Below are 24,711 nucleotides of genomic sequence, written 5' to 3'. Positions count from 1 at the left end.
TAAAATGGAAAAAGCCCGAATATATAGTGAGGTGAAGTGAAAAGCTCCAGGTGTCACAACAGGTTAAAGTCAGAGTTGGGATTAATTGACTCTGAAAATGTGTGCTATATGCACTTTGCTAAATCAGAAGGCTTATTTTGTGCCCTGGTTTAACTGTCCTATAATACAGTGCTGTGGAAAGTGTGCTATACGGAAGTAGATTGTGGTATTTAAGTAATATTTCAGGTAAATGTTCAAAACTGATGTTCTTTGTGTTTTTAAGATTGGCCGGTCTCTGTTGTGCACTGTAGTTTTTAAACAAATTCATCTTAAAAACATGATGGAAGCCTGTAATTTCAGCTTCCAAAATCTAGGGCTTTCTGTTTTGTTTTGATCATTGTTTTGTTTATAATGTAAACCAGTTAACTGTGGAACTGTTTGGGATGATGTAGAGGGAAGATAAGTGAGGATAATTGTATCCAGTGAATGACTGTATGAACTAGTGGGAGGAAAATCTATTGCAGGACATGAAATAGTAGGTATTATTTCTGTGTGAGGAAATCGATGACCCACAAGTAGCTAGGAATTGGGAGGGCATTTGGTGGAGGTGTTGATACATGCCTGTGCCTTGTTCTCATTTTTTTTCAAATTTATGTGCAGGCAAACTCCTGTTTCAGATGTGAATGGTCTCTCAAACTTGTCATTTTGGACTTGATCTCACTTCATCTCCTGTTATCCTCTCAAGTGTGAAATTATTTAGATGGGTTTGAGGAGCCGCACAATGTTCTATATGAAATCTTGCTATTCTTTCCCAGGGTATAGTGGGAATTTGAGGCTGAGAAAGGCTTTTTTTTTTTTTTTTTTTTTTATCCCCGCTTCCTTGGAGCACAGGAAGTTTTACTTATTTGGTACATTTTTTGAGGTTAGTCAACAATCAACTAATAAAAACAGTTTTATTTGATTTGCAGGGCTAGGTTTTGGTAGTGGGCAGGGCTACAGAGATGGCTTCTGTGAGAAGATGCGAGAAGTTTTCCCTATGTCCAATAGAGCCTTGGCCACCTTCCAGTGGCCAAGGCTGAGCTCATCAGCCACAGTGGTAGCGCCTCTATAAGAAGGGGAAAAAACCCAAACATGCACAAGGTGAATATGTGAGCTCTATAGACACCAAGGTCAGTGCAGAAGGGGAAGGGATAGGAGGTGCTCTGGGCTCAGGAGCAGAGATTCCCTTGCAGCCCATGGTGAGGCAGCTGTTCCCCTGCAGCCTATGGAGGACCCCATGCTGGAGCAGGGGGATGTCTGAAGGAGACTATGACCCTGTGGGAAGCCTGTGCTGTAGTAGGCTCCTGGCAGGACCTGTGCCCCCATGGAGACCTGTGCTGGAGCAGGTGGACCCACACTGGAACAGTCTGTTCCTGAAGGACTGAACCCCATGGAAGGAACTCACACTGTAGCACTTCGTGGAGCTGGAGGAGTTCATGGAGGACTACCTCCTGTGGGAGGGACCCCGTGCTGGAGCAGGGGAAAAGTGTGAGGAGCGCTCCCCTGAGGCGGAAGGAGTGGCAGAAGCAACATGAGATGAACTGACCACAACTGCTATTTCCTGTCCCCCTGCACTGCTTTTGGGAGAGGAGGTGGAGAAAACTGGGAGTAAATTTAAGCTTGTGAAGAAGGTGGAGGAAGGATTTGATTTTCTTTCTCGTTATCCTACTCTGATTTGATTAGTAATTAATTAAACTAATTTTCCCCAAGTCAAGTCTGTTTTGCCCATGACAGTAACTGGTGAGGGATCTCTTCCTGTCCTTAATCCATGAGCCTTTTGTTATATTTTCTCTCCCTTGTATAGCTGAGGAGGGGGGAGTGAGAGCAGCTTTGGTGGGCATCTGTGATCTAGTCAGGGTCAACCCATCACAAATGTGATGCAGTTTATGGATCTATACTGTTCTGTACCTATAACAAAACTCCACAAATGATTTAGACATGTGATGTTTTGCCAAACAGTATTGGCTATATGCTGTGTGAATTCAAGTCTGCAGCCTGTGTTTTGCTGAATGAGCACCATGGGGAGAAATTAGTCTTCATAGTTGAGCATGGTACTCTTTCTTTAGGTAAATCCTCAGTCTTGACTATTGTAATGAATAGCTGACCTGCCAGTTTGTTTATTTAAGTAAAGTTTATAGCTAGAGGTCTTTAAGGAGGGACAAAACTAAAATGCATGTATGACGCACACACCCCACCCCCCACGCTGCCCTGCCGAGACCCTGCACTTCATTGATGTTCTCTTGCATCTTCCTAGTAGAAAGAAATCAAGCACCTTTTTTTTTTACAGTCTCTGCCTGTGGAGTGTTCCATGCTATGCTGCAGCGATCATAGTTACTGTTCTGTCATGGGACTTGCAGGTATTTAATCAGTGAGAATCCCTGGAATTTAGTCTCATCTATGACTGTCCTCTCTTTGTGGTTATTTACTGTAATAAGACACTTCTAGCTTCAGAATTAATACTGTATTTGTCTCATGTCCCAGAATGCTTCTGAGTGATCCCTCATGGATGTTCTGAGCTTCTTGATCAAGGGACAGATACGGTACTCCTATGAGGTATACAGACTTTGAAGGAATTTCTCTTCCAGAGTGAAACTAGCTATGTCCCTTTTGAGAGTCTCAGTAGCAAGCATCCAGTTTTTGCTTTCTTCCTTCTGTTAGTAAACCAGCATATAACTGTTGGGAGCATCTTTCTTGTGTTAAGTGGTCCTTTGATCTGTTCTCTCTTCCATGTTGATATGGGGCACTTCCACTTTGGCCCACTATGCTGAGTCACTCTTTCTGACCCTGTATGTTGATACGAAACTGTTACAGAGTCATTCATTGTTGAAGAGTTCTTGACTGGTCTGTTATATTGTCAGACTACAGATTATGACTAAAATAATCTAAGACTGCTCCCCCATATCAATTCACTTTCATACCGATTTTTGAAAAATTATTATTCTGTGTGTTGCTTGTATTGCTTGTGTAGCTGTATGGTAGGTTATATCTACTGTGCCATTTCAGTATCAATTTCAGATTTGCCTTAGCTGATCATGAAAGCAAACCCTTATACAGCCTTTTTGCTAGATACTTATTCCCTTCTATTACATGGGTGCTCTGCAGAGATCACTAACTGCAGTTGCAGCAGGAAGACAGACCAAAATCAAGCCATGAAACAGAATGGATGTTGGCTCTTTCTCTGTCTGTATTGCAAACAACTGTGCAAACCCAGCTTCTTCCCAAAGCTTATTTACTTACAACCAAAAATATCAAATGGTCCTCCATTTCAAAAATGACTTTTGTGTGATTTCTGTCTATTTGGGAAGCAATAAAAATAGCTTCAGTCTTTAATAGTCTGTATTTCTTCTCTCTGTACCTATTTGTGTTCTATTTTCAAGTTGAAAACCGAATTTACTGCAGCACTGAAGAAAAACACAGTAATACAGCATTAATCCATTAGAGGGCTCTGTTGTTCTTTCCCTGTCTCAAGTTTGTGCTTTAGCCAGCAATCACCAGGCAAATATGTCCAGGAATGTCCTCAAATCCTGTTCATATTGGAATTCACATCCATACTAGAACGACTCCCAGAGAGACTTAGAGGGGTCTATTATAACTAAAGCGCTAAAAGACACCTATTTAGACTTCTTACAGTGTCGAAATGAGATTGGATGAAGCTGATTCATTGATTTCGATTAAACTCAATAGAGGAGAGTCTACTGTTACTTTAAAAGATTTTTCTTCATTCTTAAAAGTGGAGAAGATTGTAAGCTAAATGCCAAATCCTAACATAACCACCATGAACTTCATGAAGTTCAGATTGAGATCAGAACATCATGTCTTAGCCCCATTTCTAGTTAAAAAGTGATAGGTTTAGCTTGAGTTTCTGGCAGTGATATACTGCTAGTATGAAACCATCAATTTCTTTTGACTCTTCATGTAGTGTGAATTTCTTAAACTTCCTTTCTGGAGCAGAAGTGAAAAATAGATCGTACAGAATCAATTTGTTCAACCTGCAACTTGCTGAAATTCCCATTTCTATTTCAAAATCATTCGTGCTTAAATAAAAACATGTAATCTGAGCCTTCATGATGGCTCAAAGATTGGCTTGAAATGTCAGTCTGTTGTGGTGGTGCCAGTGATAACCTCTCCTTTGTGACCATCACTAGGGCTCTGACAGATGCTTGCCTGCTCTGCTAAGCTGTATCCCTTCATTAGATATTAGAAAACAGTGAATCTTAAATACACCCTGAATTTGGAAGGGTGCCAGGGGAAGCTGAATGTCACAGTGTTCACACTAGAATTTGGCTTTGATAAAGAGAATTTAGGATACTCCTTGTTACTTCTCTGGGTGGTTTTGAAACAGCTGTATTTACCTGGGATACTTGAGGAAACTTGCCAGATACAGAGACTGGCAAATGATATGTACCGCTGTGTGCCATAATTATTCGGGACTTTTTTCCTCCATTCATGACTCTGCATGTTAAAACTTGAATAATGAGGAGTATTCTCTCTGTAATATATAAGCAGTACTACCCATTTCTTATCAAAATACTCTTGTTTCATTTTGGCTCAATGCTGTTATTGATTTCTGGAGGGTTTTTTGTTTTGTTGAAGATTGAAATGATTTGCTCTGTGGCAGATGGAAATGTTTATTCATGTTGAGTAAGCCAGTCAGAGAGTGCCTAGAAATTTTCATTTCCTCTCTAATGCTAATGGTGCACTTGAAGCAAAACTGGACAATGTCAAATGAGGTAGAGACAGGAAATAATATTCAACAGTAGAAGATGGCAAAGGGTATGATAATATAGAGAACTGATAGGGGGATAGATGGAAGGACAAGTCAAAGATGATACTTGAGGCTGGTGTTCTGAAATAGAGAAAGGGATGTGAATGTCAGTGGGAAGTGGAGGGGGGTATGTGTGTATCTCTGTGTGTGTAAGAGCAGAGGTGTGTTCTTATCTCTGTTAAGAAATACAGGCTTACAGGGGGGTACTTTGAGCAGCATGGTGTAGTGGAAGGTGTTCCTGTCCACAGCAGGGAGGTTGGACTGGATGATCTTTATAAAGATCCCTTCCAACCCAAGCCATTCATGAATCTGTGAAATATAGTGCCAGAAGCCATGTGATTGGGATTTGTGGGTAGATATAGAAGTCTGTGACTTTTTTCGTATATACCGATAAGTATTTATTGTCATTCTATGCAATGGAATTGTTCATTAGGAAGTGTTCTGTTTTTCCCTGGAGAAAATGTAATCTAATCCTGAACATTATTGATGAGAAAAAGAAGTTCTTAAAAAAAACTATTGAGTACAGTGGAAAGTGTCTAACAATGGAAGGTGAACAGAGAAGAGTATGTAAATGAAGTCCTGAAGATGAGTAGCAGTGATTGTTTATTGTGCTAAAGCATCATGAAAAAAACCCCTGTTGTATTCAGATTCTCTGTTTATCATTGTGATAATATTTGTGAGTATGAAGTGAGCCCATGGTGAAGCAACAGCAATCTGAGAGTTGGGTAGAGGAGGAGCTGAATGTAGGTTGAAGAGAAAGCAAAACTGTTGCTTGAAGACTGTGAGATCTAATAAGAAACACTGAGTAAAGCAACTGATTTTTTTGGAAAGGAAGTTGGGGAAAAAGCTAAGGGACTGACGGCAACAAAAGAAAGCAAGAGGAGGAATGAACCTTCCCGAGGGTTGATAGATGGTGAGAGAAGTGCCTGGTATGCACTGGGGTGGAGGGTTGAATTACTTGAATTATTGAGAATGAGAAAACAAGAAACAGTGCTGTCTGTGTTGTGTTCCCCCTGTCCCCCACACTCATTTGCCCCCTGCTGCAAGCACATGTCCTTTTGGAGATATTGCGATGGTATTTTGTAATAATAACTGAATCTCTCTAAAGATAATCCTTAAAGAAAGATTTCTCTACTTAATTGCTAGTACAGACCATGATCAAATATGTTTACAAACATGAATGAGCCTGTCCCCAAATGCCTTAAATAAGTGGAAGTGACAGAAAAACAAATGAACATTTGGCCTCCTTTGTCCTTGTGTGATTCATTCAGGATTTACTCTTCACTTAAGAATGATACAAATCTGTAGCAAGATGTTAAAAACAAAACAACCCCAAAATACACTGAATATATTGGAGGGGGGAAGGTTAAGATCAAGTGGTTTAAAATCAAATATACTGATACATTGGTGACTTGAAGTGGAAGCAAATGATCCAGTAGCTTTTCAATACAGTTGCTTGCATCAGGCTGTAGCTGGGATGATACATTAAGGTCATATTCCTAATTTTAAAGCAGGTCCTTAGCAATAAATTCATTCTTATCCTCCGTGCTTAAAACCACGGCAATGGGCAGTTGCTGTGCATGATGTCAGGAACAACTGATGCAGGAAAAAACAAGCAAACAAACAAAAACAAAACCAAAAAACCTTAAAACCTTTTTTCATTAGTTATGCAATACAAAATGAATAATTACAGGAAATTATGTTGAACAGGGGAAGGTTTTGCTTTTGTTCTATTACTTGTTCAGTTTTAAACTATTTGTTCCCCTACTCCAGAAAAGAATAAAATGGTTATTAAAAAGAATATGCTGTTAACGTAAGGTGGTTGAATTAATCAAGAAAAATGTGTTAGTGACCACCTTTACAGGAAAGATCTATATTTTGCATCTAAAAATAATTTGAGATGTTCTACGTTGTTGAAGGTAATACTAGAGAACATAGAGCCAGACATAAAGAGGAATTCTATTAAAGAAAAATTAAAAAGTTAATGTTAACCTCTTCTGTGCAGTTAAACTTTAGTTCCCTGAGGATTTTAGTTTTCTTGTTCATTTGTTTTTATGCTGTTAAGATGTAACTACACTTTAGGCAATCACAAAACATAGTAGAAAGCCTAATGCTTCCATGGTGATCAAAAGCTTTGTGATTAATTTGTTTTGGTGTGGAAAGTAGGGGAAGGAGGAAGGAAAATGGCGAAGTTATCAGCTTCTCAGTAATGCACAGTTAAGCTTTCTGGATGACTAATACATGTGAAAATTAACAGTGAAGAAAAGTAGGATTTGTTTGAATATTATGAAGAAAAAAGATTCTAGAGTGGCACAGCACATTCATAAAGACTTGAATGTTTTAGATATACTTGTTATAACACTATTAATGCAGTACTGGGGGAATTTGTTTTCCTCTAAGAGAACCTAAGAACATTATTTGTCACTATATGTGTTACTTACATTGAAGAACCTGTAGCTTGGCTTCAAATCCCATGGTAAAATAGTCTATTGGATCAAAAGGCCTGCATACAGGAAGCACAGAATCATTATATGTACTTTAAGGTAAAATGGTAGACCAAGTCTGCCTTTATTTATTTTAAATCACACTATCAAGTTATTTCTGCATTTAATGAACCTGAAAGATTGTATATTTGGTATGTGTGCATATATATGTATATATACAGTTAAATAATGGCATGATTTATTCTTTTTGTGTGTGCAATAAGAAGGCTTGAGATGACAGTGAAACTGAAAAAAAAAGTTTCTCAAGAATACTTATCTCTTTTCTTTCACTAGCTCTATATACTGTGGAATGAAATGCAGCTAGAATGTTATTTTGACTGTTGTTGATTATTGTTGAATTGTAATTGGTTCTCACAGGAGACATGCTGAAAATCTACTTCATAGCTTTGATTTGCTTTTTCTCCTTTAATTTGAGGGCGGTGTAAATCACATTTTTCCTGACTGTTACTTTTATGCGGTTGCCATATTTGGTTCAAAAGTAACTTTAAACATACCAGTGGCAACACTGATCACTCTTTTTTTCCTCGGTCTGTATCCTTTATTTCATTTATTAAACTAATTAGCATAGCTGAAATATTAATACTTATGTAAAGTTACAAAACCATTACTACAGTGAAGAGCAGAGCAGTTCTGAGGCAGTGTAGGCAACATATTCTCACTGAAGTGTTCATTCCACAAAATTAAAGATAGGTACGAACATATGTTAGTGTATGTGAATTCAATTTTCTAATTAAAAATACCATGATATGCTATTGCAAATTTTTTATTATTTAGCATGTATCTGCTGTTATTGACTTTCTGGTTTTGAAATGTGTAACAGCTAAGTTAACTAAGTGCAGTTTATGAATTTAATCTTTAATTGATGTAGCTGAACTCAGCAAGTAATGCAACAAAATGATTTTTTTTTGTGGCACATTGCTTTTATGATAAAGAGCTAAGTTGCATGGATATTATTTTTGAAAGCTAAACTTTAGCAGAGAGGTGAGACTATACTTTTGTGCACTCTGAAGCGGAAAAGCGGTATTCTTCAAGACCTTAGAATTCTATCAAATCTATGACAAGTACGATCAGATGAGAACTGGCGTCACATTATGATGATTAAAATGTTCTCCTTGGTTGCAATACTAAGTAAAATGGATTAGCATGCACTGGCAGGAGACCAAAGAGTGTGCCTGCAATTCATTAATGTGCCTTGTAACTGACACAGTAGCATCTAGAACCCTGAGCACTGAAAAACAGGTGATTGATCATGATGCATTTAGCTCGCAGGAGCTGAACAGGCAGGAAAAGCCCAGCTGTTGATAAACTGTTTTGGCATTCATGCATTTCTATTGTTACTTCATGATGATTTTCAAGATTGGGTGGTTTCACTTCAGTCTCTGGAGTTCATTAGAGTAAGGACCGTTGGACTTTAAGCTGGCAGTGTGTGCTTGCAGCCCAGAAAGCCAAATGTATGCTGGGCTGCATTAAAAGAAGCGTGACCAGCAGGTCGAAGGAGGTGATCCTGCCTCTCTGCTCTTCTCTATTGAGACCTCACTTGGAGTACTGTGTGCGTTTCTGGTGTCCTCAACATAAAAAGGACATGGAACTGTTGGAACAAGTCCAGAGGAGGGCCACGAGGATGATCAGGGGACTGGAGCACCTCCCGTATGAAGATAGGCTGAGAAAGTTGGGGCTGTTCAGCTTGGGGAAGAGAAGGCTACATGGAGACCTCATAGCAGCCTTCCAATATCTGAAGGGAGCCTATAGGGATGCTGGTGAGGGACTATTCATTAGGGACTGTAGTGACAGGACAAGGCGTAACGAGTTAAAACTTAAACAGAGGAAGTTTAGATTGGATATAAAGAAGAAATTCTTTCCTGTTATGATGGTGAGATACTGGAATGGGTTGTCCAGGGAGGTTGTGAATGCTCCATCCCTGGCAGTGTTCAAGGCCAGGTTGGATGAAGCCTTGGGTGATACAGTTTAGTGTGAGGTGTCCCTGCCCATGGCAGGGGTGTTGGAACTATATGATCTTAAGGTCCTTTCCAACCCTAAATATTCTATGATTCTGTGATTCTATGTCCACAATTTGTACTCACCATCCTCCCCCCACCCTTGTTTTTTCTTTCATACCCTTTCTTGCACACCCCTTCTCCCCTTTTTTGTTACATACAACTACTCAAACAGTGGATGCTTGCTCCAGAGTTGTTGTCTACATGGTGAGTGTTGCAAATGTGGCCAGTATCTTTGCTGTCACTGGAGGGAGAGCAGGCTGGAGTTGCTATTGGACTACTAAAATAATTAGGCCGCTTGAGTTTTCATCACTTATGCAAAGTGGATGATTTAAATTAGCATTGTAAAGATCCTTAAAATACTGAAGATTATTAATATCATAGTAGCTTAAGTGACGTTTTAATCTTTTAGACCTTAAATAAATTGTTTTTCATTTGTGATGGTTTCTTTGTTGTTTGGAGCTGTATGGCATCATTCAGATAATAACAAAGCATTATTTTCTTTTCTCCACTATCTTATATCTGCAGACTTTATTCTAAATTAATGTACCATTCTTACAGCAGAATGAAGGGAATTTATGATTTACAGCATTGTAAGGATGTGGGGAACACCCCAGTGTGCTTTCTCAGCAATAATTTCTGTTCCTGGTTAATAAATTGCTAGGCCAACAAATTTGAATTTAATAAACTCAAAATGAATTATTGCCTCATGAAATACTTCAGTGTCATTGTTATTAAATTAAATTCTTCCTCTTAAATATTTTGTGTGCAGAATAGTATCATCTAAGAGCTGACATGTTTTAAAGCTCATTCTTTAAAAATCAGTCTTACAGATATGTCCAGGAAACTTCACTCAGAAGTTATTTCCATCTCAGTATGTGAGTCACACCTGCCCCAAAGGTCCACCAAAATAATTGATTGATTGATATCTAACACTTCTAAAGAAACATTTGAAAAATGCTATGTCCACTAAATGTAGCAAAAATCAAACTTGGTTACCTTCACTTTATGTGAAAGGTTGCCAAAACAATTGGCAGTGGGCAGCTGGAGGACCATGTGAACAGGCTAGGCCAATGGTTTAGAAGGAAAATATATTGAGGTTAATAACAGAGAGAAAACAATGATTCAGGAAGTAGAAAGTGGAAGGTTTGTATGTTAAGTTATGTCCAGTGACATTAGTATATTTTGAGTATTTCAAACAATTTGGGTGAGCTTTGTTTTTTTTTTTTTTTTTGTCTCTTTGGGGACTTTTATGTTGTGCTTCTGCAGTATTTCCAGTAAAAGTTGCTTTGGGGAGGAAAAACAGCAAACAAAATGTTGAGCAATTGAATGCAATTGCTGATAAGTGTGTTCTACCTACAGAGATAAACATTTTAATTACTGACTTTGCCAATCCTTTTGGGGATTCTGATGTCTAATATTTGAGTATTACAGCTCTTGTCCATTTCTTTAAGGTGAGTTAGGCTATTAAAAAAAAAATCTGTCCATTTGATATAATTCCATTTTGATTATGGAAAAATTCTGGTCTCTGACTTGTACTATCTAATGTTTTCAAATTGTGCAGGCTTCCATGCTCCACATCTAGGCAGAGGGGAGTCTGTATACACTGTACTGCATTTGTCTGTGTTTATACATGTCTACAGCCTAACACCATTATGCAGAGCTTTGTTAAACATACGAGAGTGAGGTTTGAAAAGGTCTTGAAGCAGTGTGGTTGCACTAGTATAATTAATATGGCTTTGTATACTGCTTCCTGTTTCACTATTGGCCGTCTGGCACTTGTTTTGAGAGGCTCTGCAGGATGTTGTGGGATGATGAGAGGTGTGATGTTCTTTTTCCAGCCAAGGGCTGTAATTCCTTGCCATGGGGTCATAAAGAAGTTCAAAGGCAGATAAAATGACAGCAGTCAGCAACAGCAGCTCAGCTCCTGCAACACAGGAGTAATTGCAGCCTATTATTACAATTGACTTTCACTTCTCTCCCCTGAAGGAGCTGAGCAGCTGCCAATTTACTGGGCTGTGAGAAAACTGATGAGCCAGGAGATGGGGGTCATAACGAAAGTTAACAAACTGATCAAGGCAAAATTCATTAGTCCTGAGTAGCCATAAGAGAAGAGGACAGTGCCCACTGGTCATCACTGATGCCCAGGTCAGAGATGGATTCTGACTTCCAGGTTGGTTTGTTTCACTTTGCACTTATTTTTTCACAAAAAGAAGTGAGGGGGGTTATAGCATCTTTTGTCTTACTTTAAAACAAACCAGCCACACAGTAGAAGGTACCTGCTGTTTTTATGTGACTTTTCTAGAAAGGGATTATTGCACCCTGAATCAATACATCAGCTCTTTCTCTGTCTATTTTCTGTGTACATTTTCGTGTGTTAAGTATTTACAGGTTTCCCACTTTCTTTTTACAGCTAAAAAAGGATGATATATAACTTGCTTCCTCTTTCCTGTTTTATGAAATGACAGTGTTCAGCTGGTAAAACTTAGAAGCCGGAATTGAGGATGATCTTAGGTTCTTGCACTTGCTTACAGTAAATGTGTACAATTAGCAGTTTGGATGTGAAATTTGGGTGTCTTGTACTGGTATTCTTGGCAATAAATACTAATGCAGAAGTAAAAGGGTTATGTCTACTTAAAGCTGTTTCAGAGGCTCTGTTTCCTCATCCTTCTCTCACTAATGAGGTATGGAATATCAGAAACAGTGCTTAATATATGCAGGTGGATCTGTACTGGAATGTTGCAGGGAGAAGGGAAAATAAAGGTTAATGGAGTGCACTGTAGGTACAAAACCTGAGGATGTTATCTCATCCCAGTTCTGCATGATTCTGTGGTGCTGGCTTTTAAGGTCTTCTAATTGTTCAGGTCTTTCCTCTACAGACCTAAATTTCATTATCTTACACTGCATGCAGATGTGTTTTAAAATTAACCTGAAGTAGCCTGTGTAGATTTTGTTCTAGCTGCTTGGCCTTCTAAATGCAAAAGTTAAAGTTGTATTTTCAGTATATACAGGCAAGGCAGTTTAAGGAAAGCTGTTGCTTGTAGGATCTAAACACATATTCCTGGGGTGAATTCCAGCTCTGTGAACGTCAGTTGGAGCTTTGCCATTAATGTCAGAGTTGCCAAGTTTTCATTTTAGTCTAGCATTTTGTTTCATTCCTGAATTTTTGTTCATCCTAGTTTATTAAATGGCATGGTCATGCTGGGGAAATACCCCTTATTCTAACTTAAGCATGTTTGCAGATTGCAGCTGCCCTTTCTTGCTAATGTAGAAGGATTTTTTTAAGATTTTCTGTTCTCAAAAATCATTGTAGCGTATTACGAGCCTCCTCACCTACAACTGGTACAAAGTGCTGCTGCTGGGTTTCTGATTATCCTGAAATAGAGCAATTTTATAATTCAAATTCCAGTTCTGTTTTACTGTTTATGAAGTTCTCTTTTGCAGTGTTATCTTGATCAAGCCTTTGCAATTTTGACACAACTTCTTTGTTATGAGATGCACCTGCATACCTTCAGACATGAGCCAGAACAGCTTATTCATAGCTGTGGATACAGTTTGCTGGCGTTGAGATCAGGATGTTGCTGTTGAGATCAACCTGTAAATTAGTGCTTTACTTTTTGTTTTCTTTCAGTGAACAAGTTGCCACTGTAGGTGCTGTTCTTTACCAGTCTCTGATTCTTAAGGCATTTTGGCTTATCTCAATGTAGTAATATATGTATAATAATAAAAAAAAAGTTTTCATTATTAGGTTATTTTGAAGGCTGTTCTAACAGATCATTGAGGAGAGATTTTTACAATTTCAAAATGTGGAGGTTAAGCTTCTATTTGTTACATCACTCAGTTTATTAGTAGTTTTAGAGTAACAGCATCAGTAGTGATCAAGGCCAGTTGCCCCATGCTAAGAATGTGCTCTGGAACAGAGTTAACATTGCTGTTGGCTAATATTGCTTTTTCAGTCTCATTAAATTCAGATGTGCAATGCTTATTTCTTGCTTTTGTAAGGAGATGGATGGGAGTGAGAGACCTGAGAAGTGGAAAGAATGCAGGTGGAGTCATTATGCTAGAAGGGAGCCATGTGTCTTTAGCTAATTCTGGTTCCTGCAAGACCTTCCTGTATTGCTCATTGTGTGACAATGGAAGCTCAGTGAAACAAATAGAAGGTAAATACAGAAATGGTAACTGGAGATGATTTGTTAAAGACCATGTAATTTTTAGTGTTCTTTCTGCCACCTAGCTCTCTAGTTAGTATGAAGGTTACTTGAAAGAAGTATATTGTGGGGTATTTTAAGGATTTTTTTCGTTGTTGTCGTTTTAGAATGGTTTAGGTTGGAAGGAACACTCAAGATCATCTAGTTCCAATCTCTCTACCATGGTCAGGGACACTTTCCACTAGATCAGGTTTCTCAAAACCTTGTCCAACCTGGGCTTGAACACTTCCAAGGAGGGGGTATCTACAGCGTCTTGGGGCGACCTGTTCCAGTGCCTCACGACTGTCATAGAGAAGAATTTCTTCCTATTAACTCATCTAATTCTACCTACTTTCAGCTTAAAGCCATTCGCTGTTGTCCTGTCACTACATGCACTTATAAAATGCCTTCTCCAGATTTCTTGTAGACTTTCTTTTAGGTACTGGAAACTGCTCTAAGGTCTCCCCAGAGTCTTCTTCAGGCTGAACAAGCCCAACTCTCTCAACCTGTCTTCATAGGAGAGGTGCTCCAGCCCTCAGATCATATTTGTGGCCTCCTCTGGGTTTGCTACAAGAGGTCCATGTCCCTGTTGTGTTGAGGTCCCCAGAGCTGGATGCAGTGTTTCACTTGGGGGCTCATGAGAGAGAGTCAAAAGTTTTGGGGTTTTTAACTTTTAATTTTCTTTAGAGTATGGTTGCTCTGTTTTTTGTACAAGTATTTTGTCATTTTCTGTTTGCTGTTTCTTTGCTTCTAATTTATAGAAAGTAACTTCCCTGCAAGCTTGAACTTACTTGTTTTTTATGTAAGGTGCTTCTAGTTGGTAATTTTTGAGTGCTGGAAGACTGATATTAATGAAAAAGTTAGATTTTTATGCTAATTAGGACAAAGGCACTTCAGTGAGGTTGTATTAATTTTATACCCAATCCCGAAATATGTATGTACTGCAGATAGTTTAGAGCTTGACCCCTGTTTTGTTTTTGACTATCATAAAAATATGTGAATAGCTTCTCTGTATGGTGTTATTCTTTTGCATTGTGAATGATTTTGATTAAATTGTGACTGTGACAGTTGCCCTTCTTAGCTTTAATCATTGTAAAATCAAAATTGAAAGAAAAATTATTAAAAAACAATGGTAATAGCTTTTATATGAGCTCTTAATAAAACTTATGATGGATTTACTAGTTCAGTAAACTCTATAAGCATTTAATACTCTATCCTTTTCAGTATTTAAGTAGTGAAAAGCAGATTTCTTATCTTTAAACTGCATTGATTTGTGAAACTCTCTTTCACATATTTACTTTTATACTAATGATATTTTATATATGTGAAATCATTACCTTCATAGCAAATACGAAACCGAATAGCTGCTAGGCAGTAGCTGTATGTGTCCCCAATAGTGCTTTTGCTTTACAAAAATCGGAAAACTGTGCATTCATCAGCCATTTTCATAATTGTTTATCTCATAAAAACAAGTTAGTATGTGTAAATGTAAACCTAGCAGGAGAAATGTTTTCTTTGAAAACAAAACCAACCAAAAACCAACCACCACCACCCAAACCCTCACCCCACTCTATTTTTAGTTGAACCAAATGTAAGAAAGGTGTCTTCCCAGGAGAGAAAATGCTGAAATGACTGACTGGGTTTGGAAAGATTCCTGCTTATCAAAAGTTACTGTGCAGAGTCACTATTGTTGTGGCACCAGCCCTCTCTTGGTCCAGGCACAGAATATGTGGTAGAATGGTTGGTGCTGCTGTCCTGTCACTGTTTTAGAGTAAATGTTAGGGAAGTGGGAGTAATTCACAAATCATAGTTTGGTCTCCGTAGGTTTCTGATTCTTGGCATTAATGGGAAGTTGTTGCTTTACACCTGCCTCTAAAAATGTCTGTAACTCCATGGAGTCTAGCGCACATTCTTTGAAGTTGCCAGGCATGCATGCAACACTCAAGATAAAATTCTTCTACTAAATATATATTTACATCTTTCATAAGAAGAAAAATATTTTTTGCTGTTTTGGTTGAGATATTTCAAAAGTTGTAAGTAAATCTGAAACTTGATTACATTTAATGTCTCCTTTAAGTTAGGGTGAATATTTCTCAAACAGATGAGAGGATACTGTCTGGCCAAAACCTTTTGTGTGGGTCTGTAGTTTCCTTAGCTTCTTTTTTCTTCTTAAATTGAAGATTGTAATGTCACTTGTTAAAGTGAATTTTTTTTCTTCATGGTTCTGTGAGCAGCAGGTGTCTAAAATCTCCCTAGCTAGAAAAAGCACTATTAGTGCAATCCATATTTCATTAGAATACTCCTCATAAGGGTTTGTTGTTTTTTTTCCTGTGTGTGTGTGTTTTGTTGGAATTTGAATAATTGCAGAAGGGCCATTCAGTTTGATAAGATCAGAGCTCTAAACTGTCAGTTTTATTAATATCAGCAGGGAAATCCCATAGTGATCCAGTTATGATAAAATGGGGTATGCTTGGAGTATTTGGAAAGCCATAGGTACTTTTATTTTTTTAAGATGTGAAAATGTTCATCATAGTTAATCCTGCTTGGATGACATTCCAAAAAATGTTGAAATATTTTCTTTTTCTTTCTATTTTAAAAATTAATTGCCCTTTGTAAATACTTTGAATTTTGCAGATTACTTACAGATTAGATTAATGAGTAAAAAAATCTTTGGAAAACTCCATCAGGAAATGTTACTTTTGCTAATACCTATTGAAGGACAAATTATGATTTTTTTGTACTTATGAAATATATCACAGAAGTGAATTTAATTTTACTGAAGTAGAAGGTAGTAAATAGGAAGTTTTTATATGTATAGTGAGGACTAATTGTCTTAGCACCTTACTGTATGCAGTGAATAAGTAAAAGCATTGTGTTTGGTCAGCAATGCTTTTCACTGGTTGATGACATATTTTTTCATCTCCACAGGTGGATTTGGGGGAAAGTGGGAACTCCATTATTTGGAGATTTTCTCAGTTCACTGGGAGATCTTTGCCCGTGGAGGTGTCACATCAACTTTCTCTGTTGTCAAGTGACAACTGTACAAAAATGTTTATGAAGAGGTTCTTCAATTTTGCATGACCAGTATTCTAGATTCTAAAGTATCATAAAACCATTCACAGTCTGTCCTTCCTCTAGGAGTTCAAATGCTTTGCTAGCAGTTTGTCTGGAATGAATACCTAATGAGATCTTCAGTGTGTGCGTTAAGCTTCAGCAAGAAAATGAGATAGAAATGAATTCAGAAAACCATAACTGTACATAGTAGTTTTAGAATACACAGCTCTTCTGATCTCCAGAGAATGCTCCAAGCAGCTTTCCGTTTGTGAAGCAGCTTCCAAAGAAGAGTCCAGATGGCTACATTAAAACCTTAATAGTAATAGCTATGTTTAAAAATGTCTTTGTATTAACAAAAGGTGCTATGGGTGCTCCTTACAAAGGAAATGTTTAAAACTGTCAGTTTGAGATTGTGGCTCTAGGAACAACTGTTTCAGCTAAATAGGGAGGAGAAACAAACAAAATGACATTGCCTACCCCTGAAACAAACCTTCCAAACAAAAACCCACAACCAAACCAACCAACCAACCAAAAAAAAGAAAACAAACCCCAAAACCCAAACAAAACAAAAAATCTCAATTTTTTTGTAAGTAAGACAAAACCAAAACAAACCCCAAACTATACCAAATAAAACCCCTCACCATAGGCAGGTGGAAGTGGTCAAACAATAAAATTGAGGAAAATTGAGGAATTTCCAGGTACTAATAGGTTTTTCATATGTTAGCTGGCATCCCTTCAGGATGAAAAAGGTGTGAAGCAAGTAGCAAGAAATGAACTCTGAAATTTAATGAATTTCCTTGTGTTATGAGTGGTGTATCCTAAGGAACACAATTGTCTCTTTAGTATGAGGTAATGATATAAACAGCTGTTGGAACAAGAAAGGTGAAAGCTTTTGAGTATAGGCTGTACTTGCTCATGACAGGCTTAGAATGTTATTTATGTGTTTAGCTGCACTGCCTTTATGTCATCTGATGTTTTGTGAAGCAGCAGAAGTAAAGATCACAGCCCAAGCAGGCTGCAGTTTGCTTCATTCTCTAGCTAATAAAATGCTGATTCCTGAAGCAGTCCCATGCTGCAGTGGAGCCCTGCTGGAAGGAAGTTACCATAGATGTTCAAATTGGAGCTTTGTCTGTGCTTGTCTTTTCACATGTAAGGGTGGGGTTGGCAGCAAGGATAGCAGTTTTGTCTCTCTTTCTTGTTATCTGTCAGGGTATTTGGGAGAGATAGCAAGGCAGGTTTTATATGCAGTGTTACCAGCTTGCTTTTGAATGCTTGGTTCTGTCTTGTGTGCCTCAGATGTGGGAGTGTTGCTTTCCTGATATGCTGTGTGACGAGAAAAAGAAAGCATGTGCATGCAGAATGGAGTATGGCCTGAATCACACTTTCTGTACCTCAGCTGAACTCTGAATTACAGAACAGTTAATAATTCAGTCCTTTCAATATTTTCCTAAAGCAGCAATGCAAACACTATGGTACCTTTAAGTCATGAAATCTATTTTCCAGTAATATCTTTAAAATGCATTGTTTTCAAATATACTACTTTATGTAAAATTCAGTTTCTTATATCAATGCAACTGATCACATCAGTTGTTTCAGAAATAACAGAAAAGTTATTGGACCATCACTAAATGGCATACATACAGATTATTTGCAATAGTAAGGTGTGGTTGCAGCATGCAATTTTTTTTTCCCGTCTTCCCTTTCAGCATGTTTCTGCACAAGTGAGAAACTTGTGAATATTTGGAATTACTACTTTTTCTTTCTTCTCTGTTGTCATCTTCTTTGTTTCTGAGGACTAAGAAATTGAAGCTTTTAATTTACGTATGCATGTATTTGTTTGTAGCTGGTGTCTTTCAACATCACTTTCCAGATTGTATGATCTTGTCTTAATTGACTGTGACCATACATTAAAGACTTTCCTTCTGGGACTAGAGAAGAAGGGAGTGGGGAAGCTGAGATTGCATGTCCTCTGCTGTGACTTGGGTTTCTTAAATCTTAAGACTTGAGGTATTCTGTGGCTGCTAGTATGTTGAATTTGATCGAAGCCAAGCATCTATCTAGAGTAAAAACTTACTTGGTGTTATACAGGGAGACAGATGCTCCTGTGATTATGTAAACTTCATATTTGGGAAGAACTCATTTAAAAATATGAAAATTCGAAGATCTGTGTGAAATGACATTACCACAAATACAGATTTGTGTACCTACTCTAAACATGGAAAAATTGGACACTCAATTAAATTTATACAATTTAATATTGTGCAGTAGATACTATATTATACTATTTCTTCCTCAGGATCACTTATTTGTTCAGAGCATTGTTTACTTAGTAACTCTAATAATTTTACTTTCTTTCCATGGAGTAACTTGTGCCTTTTTTATTGAACAGTGTTGAAAAGTGCCTTACAGAAAGAATCCTTTACCAGTAAAGAACAGTTCTGTGAGGAAACAATTAGTAATTGCTGTGTTTGGTTATTTGAGGAAAATGATTAATTTATGTTTCACCAGTTCCTGATAGGTAAAGGAACATGATTGCTTCCTCTATATGACCACACAATTCCGAGGGAAAAAAAAAAAAAAGAATGTTTCAAATATTCATGTATTTTGCATTCTGTGTTTTCACTGTCTTTTATGGAGGGCTGGAAGGGGATAGTTTTCTGTTAGGCTACACCTGCTCAAAATACTGCTTTCGTAGGGCTTGGCTGAACTTCCGGTTGCTCAGGAGTTCTGCAAATCAAACCCTAGAGCAAACCCCAGAGCATAAAGTCAGGTACTTGGAAATGAAAAATGTACAGTGAAATGACTGAATACGAAGGCTTTTGTAAATGACACTGAGTAAAAATTGTCAAAGGCAAAGGTAAGACCTAACTCTCCAGGATAGTATTCAGTCACTTTAATTATGTGATCCTCCTTTTAATATTTTTTTTTATATATAGATTTTGCAGCCTGTACAGGAAGGGGGCTTTCATCATCATGTGTCCTAGAGCATACATACAGCAAGCAAGGGGTGGGCCTGATGGTGCATAGTCAAGTGGTTTAAAATTGTATTGATACAGGGCTGCTGAAGTGAGGATTCTGAATTATTTATATGCCATCTCTATAGAGTGATTTGTAATTTATAGGAAAAGTAACACTTTAGGTTTTATGTTGGTTAAGAATGAGTTTTTGAAACAAATCGCTTGGTTGTCCCCACTTCTGTGTTGGTTTTCATCATAGAGCCATTTCAAAGTACATGTACTAGATTTCTTTATAATGTGAAGTACGATGTACTCCATCAGCGTATCCAATTCCATTGCAATCAAGCCTACTGCATGGCGTTTACTAGAGCTAATGTAAGTGTTCCTTCTTGCCTCTTGCTCTCCCTTCTTTTTAATCTCCAAAATCATGTCAGGTTGTTACTACAAAATATTTTGTGATAATAACTCAAATAATTTTGAAGTGTTTCTATTAGGAGATGCAGGAATTTAGCTCAGCTAAGTAAAGAACCTAAAAGTGATAATGTAACTACCTCAACATATTACAACAGATGAGCATGAAGCTGCAGAGTTAACATGTACAGACAACTTGAGTTCCGACATCTCCTTGCTCATCAGGTCTTGAGTTGGCAAACTACATGTTCTTTTAACATCGTTTTGTATGTATGTGTGTAATTATATAGTATATGCTTCACTGTGGTTTCATTTTGAGACCCCATTAGGAAGACTGTAAGAAAGAGTACATGTGTCTTTACTTGGGGCATTTTTTTATTCCAATCCATGGTATGTAATGATCACCTAAAATCTGTATGAAAGGATTTTAAGCTGTGATGAGGGACATAAGTCTCTACAGAATTGAAAAGCCTGATGGAAGATAACTGGGGAGGCTAAGCCTAAGTATAGTTTAAAAGGAGAGGAAATCAATATAAACTTGTGGAGAAGTTAATTAATATCATCAAAGCAATTTCTGCCTTACTAGTCACTGTTCCTCAAATTCTTATATATAAATGTCTTAATTTTTCATTAGCATGGAAACAGTTTTCTTCAACCTTTCTGTTGCAGAAATTGGCCTGTCTTAATAGCTGAAAAGGCTGAAATGCATATCTCTAATTAAGGAGGAGAAGAGAGGAAAAGGAACTATGATTGCTTTATCTGAAGGATTCTACTTACTAGCTTTTAATCTCTCTGGAATAACTTGGTTGTTTGAAGGGAATCAAATACCATGAGGCTAGAATGAAGAAAAAGTCTAAATTACTTTAAATTTTTAAGGGAATTCTCAGATCTTTCATTAAGTCTTAGACTAGTTGTCACAAAGTTCATGATAGCTTCCCCAAAGTAAAACTAAAGAGCAATTGTAAATAGCAAAGGTAAATTCAAGGAAATACATAAGGTTATAATTTGTAACTCTGATAAGAGATGTATTGATTAAAGGTCAAGAGCCTTCTGTACAGGCAGTAGGACAGCAGTAGTGTCAAAAATATGGCTGTGCCTTTTGTAAGTTAGTGGTAGGATGATGAGAAAGATGAATGTTAAAAAAGCATGTGCATATATAAATACATATAGATATGTGTGTGTATGTTCACATACAGTACAGTGGTATTACCTATTCCTCTTACCAGTTTTGGATCATTATATATATGTGTCTCTGTGTGTGTGTACACATGCACCCTTAAATACTCCATGACCTCAAGGTCTGACAGCCGAAGACTAAAATAAAAGCAAAGGAGCCATGACCTCTGAATTCACTGGAAGGAAACTGATGTGCAGTGAATGTAGTTGATGTAGCAGTTTCCAGAAGTGTTGTGCTCTCAGCATACACCAGTATTATTTCTGTACTTAAGAGTTCTGTACTTCTGTATTTCAAAATATGCTACACACGTATATTTACATGTATGTATGCACATGTTTGCATATGTAGAAATATATTTCCTTTAAATCATGGCAGCAGTTTTCTTTTTTCACAGACTGCTATTTCTAATGTGAAAATAATAGAGTTAGTTAACCATTAAAATAAAACTTGGGATTTATTTCCAAGAATTTTTGTGTGAGGGGTAAGGGTGAACTTATGATTGAGGTTGGGTTTTTTTGTTGTTGTTGTTTGTTTATATATTGTGGAAGAAATGTTTGATTTATAAAAGACAGCACATCCAGAGACATGATTGTAAGTGCTAAACCAGCAAAAGTTGAAGAACACAAGCAGCAGCTCTAGAACCCCTGTGTTCAGTTGAATTTTGTTTTGACTAAACCAACAACATTGGCAGCCTGAGTGTTACTAATGCAAAATTGAGTGGAAGCTAAAGAATAAAAAAAAGAGATTTCCAGGGAGAATAGCTTTGTAAAGAAGGTCTGTTCATTAACTGAGAGCCACAAGATTCAGCCTGTGATTACAGATTTAAGAATTCTAGAGAAAGATGCCTAAACCTTTTTTAAGATCTCATACCAGAAGTTATGCATTCAGCAGCTCTAAGACTTAGACTTGTTTAGATGTAGCTGCATGATTTTATTCATGCATGTACTTAAGTTTTTTTTTTTTAACCTAGGTGTTAATTTCTGTGTCCGTAAAACAGTGGTGATAGATTAGAAAACATAATGAGGCTAATTTTGAAGGTCCGTGAGTTTCATCCTGAACAGGATTGAGAAAGATTAGTAATGGCTTACAAAAAGATAATACATAACAGAGGAAGTGGTTTTGTCCACTGACAGCCACTTAATAAATACATGTTAAAGGTATATTTAAAAAAAAAAAGTTGCATTTTTGTTTGTGTATATACAACAGGTTTTCATAAGTTAGGTCTTTTTTGGACAGGGGTGATACTGACAGCAGGACTCAACAAAATATAATCATTCCTCCTCCTTCAGGAAGGAACAACAACTTACCCAAAAGCCAGTACTCAGTACTCATCTCACAGTTCGCTGCTTTCCCTTATTAATAATTTTAGCCTTCAGATAACTGTGCTGTTCAGTGAATACTTTTAATTTATTATTAAATCTGTAAACAATTTGTTTGGGGTTTTGTTTTTGTTTTGTTTTTTTTTTTTAAGCCCTTGTTGTCAACCCATTTTTCAGCCTTTCTTCAAGCATTTGAAAATAGTATATAGACATTTAAGACATATCCCTATCAAAACCAAACAGAAACTCAGCTTTATCTGTATATTTTTAATCTTAACCTTTTCTTTGTTTGTCAGGAAGTCTGAAACAGTTTAATCTATCTGAAACAATGAGCTTTCAGTCTGTTGAAGCAAGACTATTCTTATTCTGAAAAGATGCTGCTTGGTCTTGCTGTCAGTGAATGTTGTAGAGCGCTTGAATGGCCTTATTGTCCTCTTGTGCAAAGTGAATGAATTTATCTTTAGAAGTGGAGCATTTCTTTCTTCCCTGTACCAATTCCGACTTCTGTTTCTGAAGGAGAGAACAAGGCATATAGTTCTGAACCTTGAAAATCAGATTCTGGTGTATCTGTCACTCACAAAGCCTTTTTTATGCCAGTGTTGTAGTTACTGTAAAGAGTTTGTTTGGACCATTATGAAAATAACTTCACTCTAATTTACGAATGAAATTGGTTAGTTTGCCACCATCTTCAGCTCTGAAAAGTATATTCCTCACTTCTAATTTCTTAACCTTCTTGACATTCCCCATGCTGAAATTCAATACTGTAAGTTCTTACACACTTAATTGAAAATATACTAGTCATCCTCTCTTCAATGCAAGTGTGCATACACTGAGTAATTGGCAAATTTTGGAGGGTTGGTGCTCCAACTAACAGTAAAGACTTTAAAACTGATGCCTGTCGTTTCTAGAGTGCTTTCTTAATTCTGCATCATTAAGTTCAGTACAATGAAGGTTAGTGTCTGTCTTCAACAGATGTAAATTGTGAGCAGCCCTTGGTGATCTTCCCTTTCTGCTCCAAGGAAAGTGGGCTCAGCTAGCTGTTTAAAGGCATAAAAGAGAACAGACTGAAGGGAATATATGATAAAGGTTTTTCAAGATGGAAAACTATGGAGTAGATCATAGAATCATAGAATAGTTAGGGTTGGAAAGGACCTTAAAATCATCTAGTTCCAACCCCCCTGCCATTGGCAGGGACACTTCACACTAAACCATATTACCCAAGGCTTCATCCAACCTGGCCTTGAACACTACCAGGGATGGAGCATTCACTACCTCCCTGGACAACCCATTCCAGCACCTCACCACCCTAACAGTAAAGAATTTCTTCCTTATATCCAATCTAAACCTCTGCTGTTTAAGTTTCAACCCGTTACCCCTTGTCCTATCACTACAGTCCCTCCCCAGCATCCCTGTAGGCCCCCTTCAAATACTGGAAGGCTGCTATGAGGTCTCCACGCAACCTTCTTTTCTCCAGGCTGAACAGCCCCAACTTTCTCAGCCTGTCTTCATATGGGAGGTGCTCCAGTCCCCTGATCATCCTCATGGCCCTCCTCTGGACTTGTTCCAACAGTTCCATGTCCTTTTTATGTTGAGGACACCAGAACTGCACACAATACTGCGAGTGAAGTCTCACGAGAGCAGAGTAGAGGAGCAGGATCACCTCCTTTGCCCTACTGGTCACGCTTCTTTTAATGCAGCCCAGAATATGGTTGGCTTTCTGGGCTGTAAGCGCACACTGCTGGCTCATGTTCATTTTCTCATTGACTAACACCCCCAAATCCTTCTCTGCAGGACTGCCATGAATTTCCTTTTTGCCAAGCCTGTAGCTGTACATGGGATTGCTCCGACCCAGATAGATGAATAAAGTTTAGTTACCGTTTATTTTCTCTAACTTGATGTAATAAAATTCTCAGTACTAGGCAAAAAAAAAAATCTCAACATGCATACACAAAAGGAATTACTTTTTTGATAATCTGTATTTGGGAAATTGATTGGTGTGGAGCCCACAAAGCATGAATCTAAGTTCCTGGAGGATGTGGCTGTCAAAGGCTAGTAAGTGTGATGGCTTTCCTTGTAACTGTTTGTTCAGGAATTTTCTGAGCTGGAAGTCCTTAGATTGCTGGAAGCTTATCTGGGAAGATGAGAATGAACTGTTTCTTAGTTACATTCTCTTCATGACAGTTGCCAATGGCAAGTTCATAAAGGGAAGCTACTGTACCAGGTGAACTTTTGATGTGGCTCAATATGGTTATTTCAGTCTTCATTACTTATCATTTACCTTCAGTAAACTCTGATCTGGGCCTAAGATTATATTGAACTGCTGTT

General features: G+C 37.7%; 1 protein-coding gene across 1 annotated transcript in view; it reads left to right on the top strand.

Moving 5' to 3' along the window:
* The window catches only part of ARAP2 (ArfGAP with RhoGAP domain, ankyrin repeat and PH domain 2), a 127,453-nt gene that overhangs the window by 29,373 nt on the left and 73,369 nt on the right, over positions 1-24,711 (top strand). The window lies entirely within an intron of this gene.

This window comes from Melopsittacus undulatus, chromosome 7 (assembly GCF_012275295.1).
Source record: "Melopsittacus undulatus isolate bMelUnd1 chromosome 7, bMelUnd1.mat.Z, whole genome shotgun sequence".
Classification (NCBI taxonomy): Eukaryota; Metazoa; Chordata; class Aves; order Psittaciformes; family Psittaculidae; genus Melopsittacus; species Melopsittacus undulatus.
The sequence above is the reverse complement of the archived record's forward strand: the minus strand, read 5'-3'. Positions and strand labels throughout refer to the sequence as shown.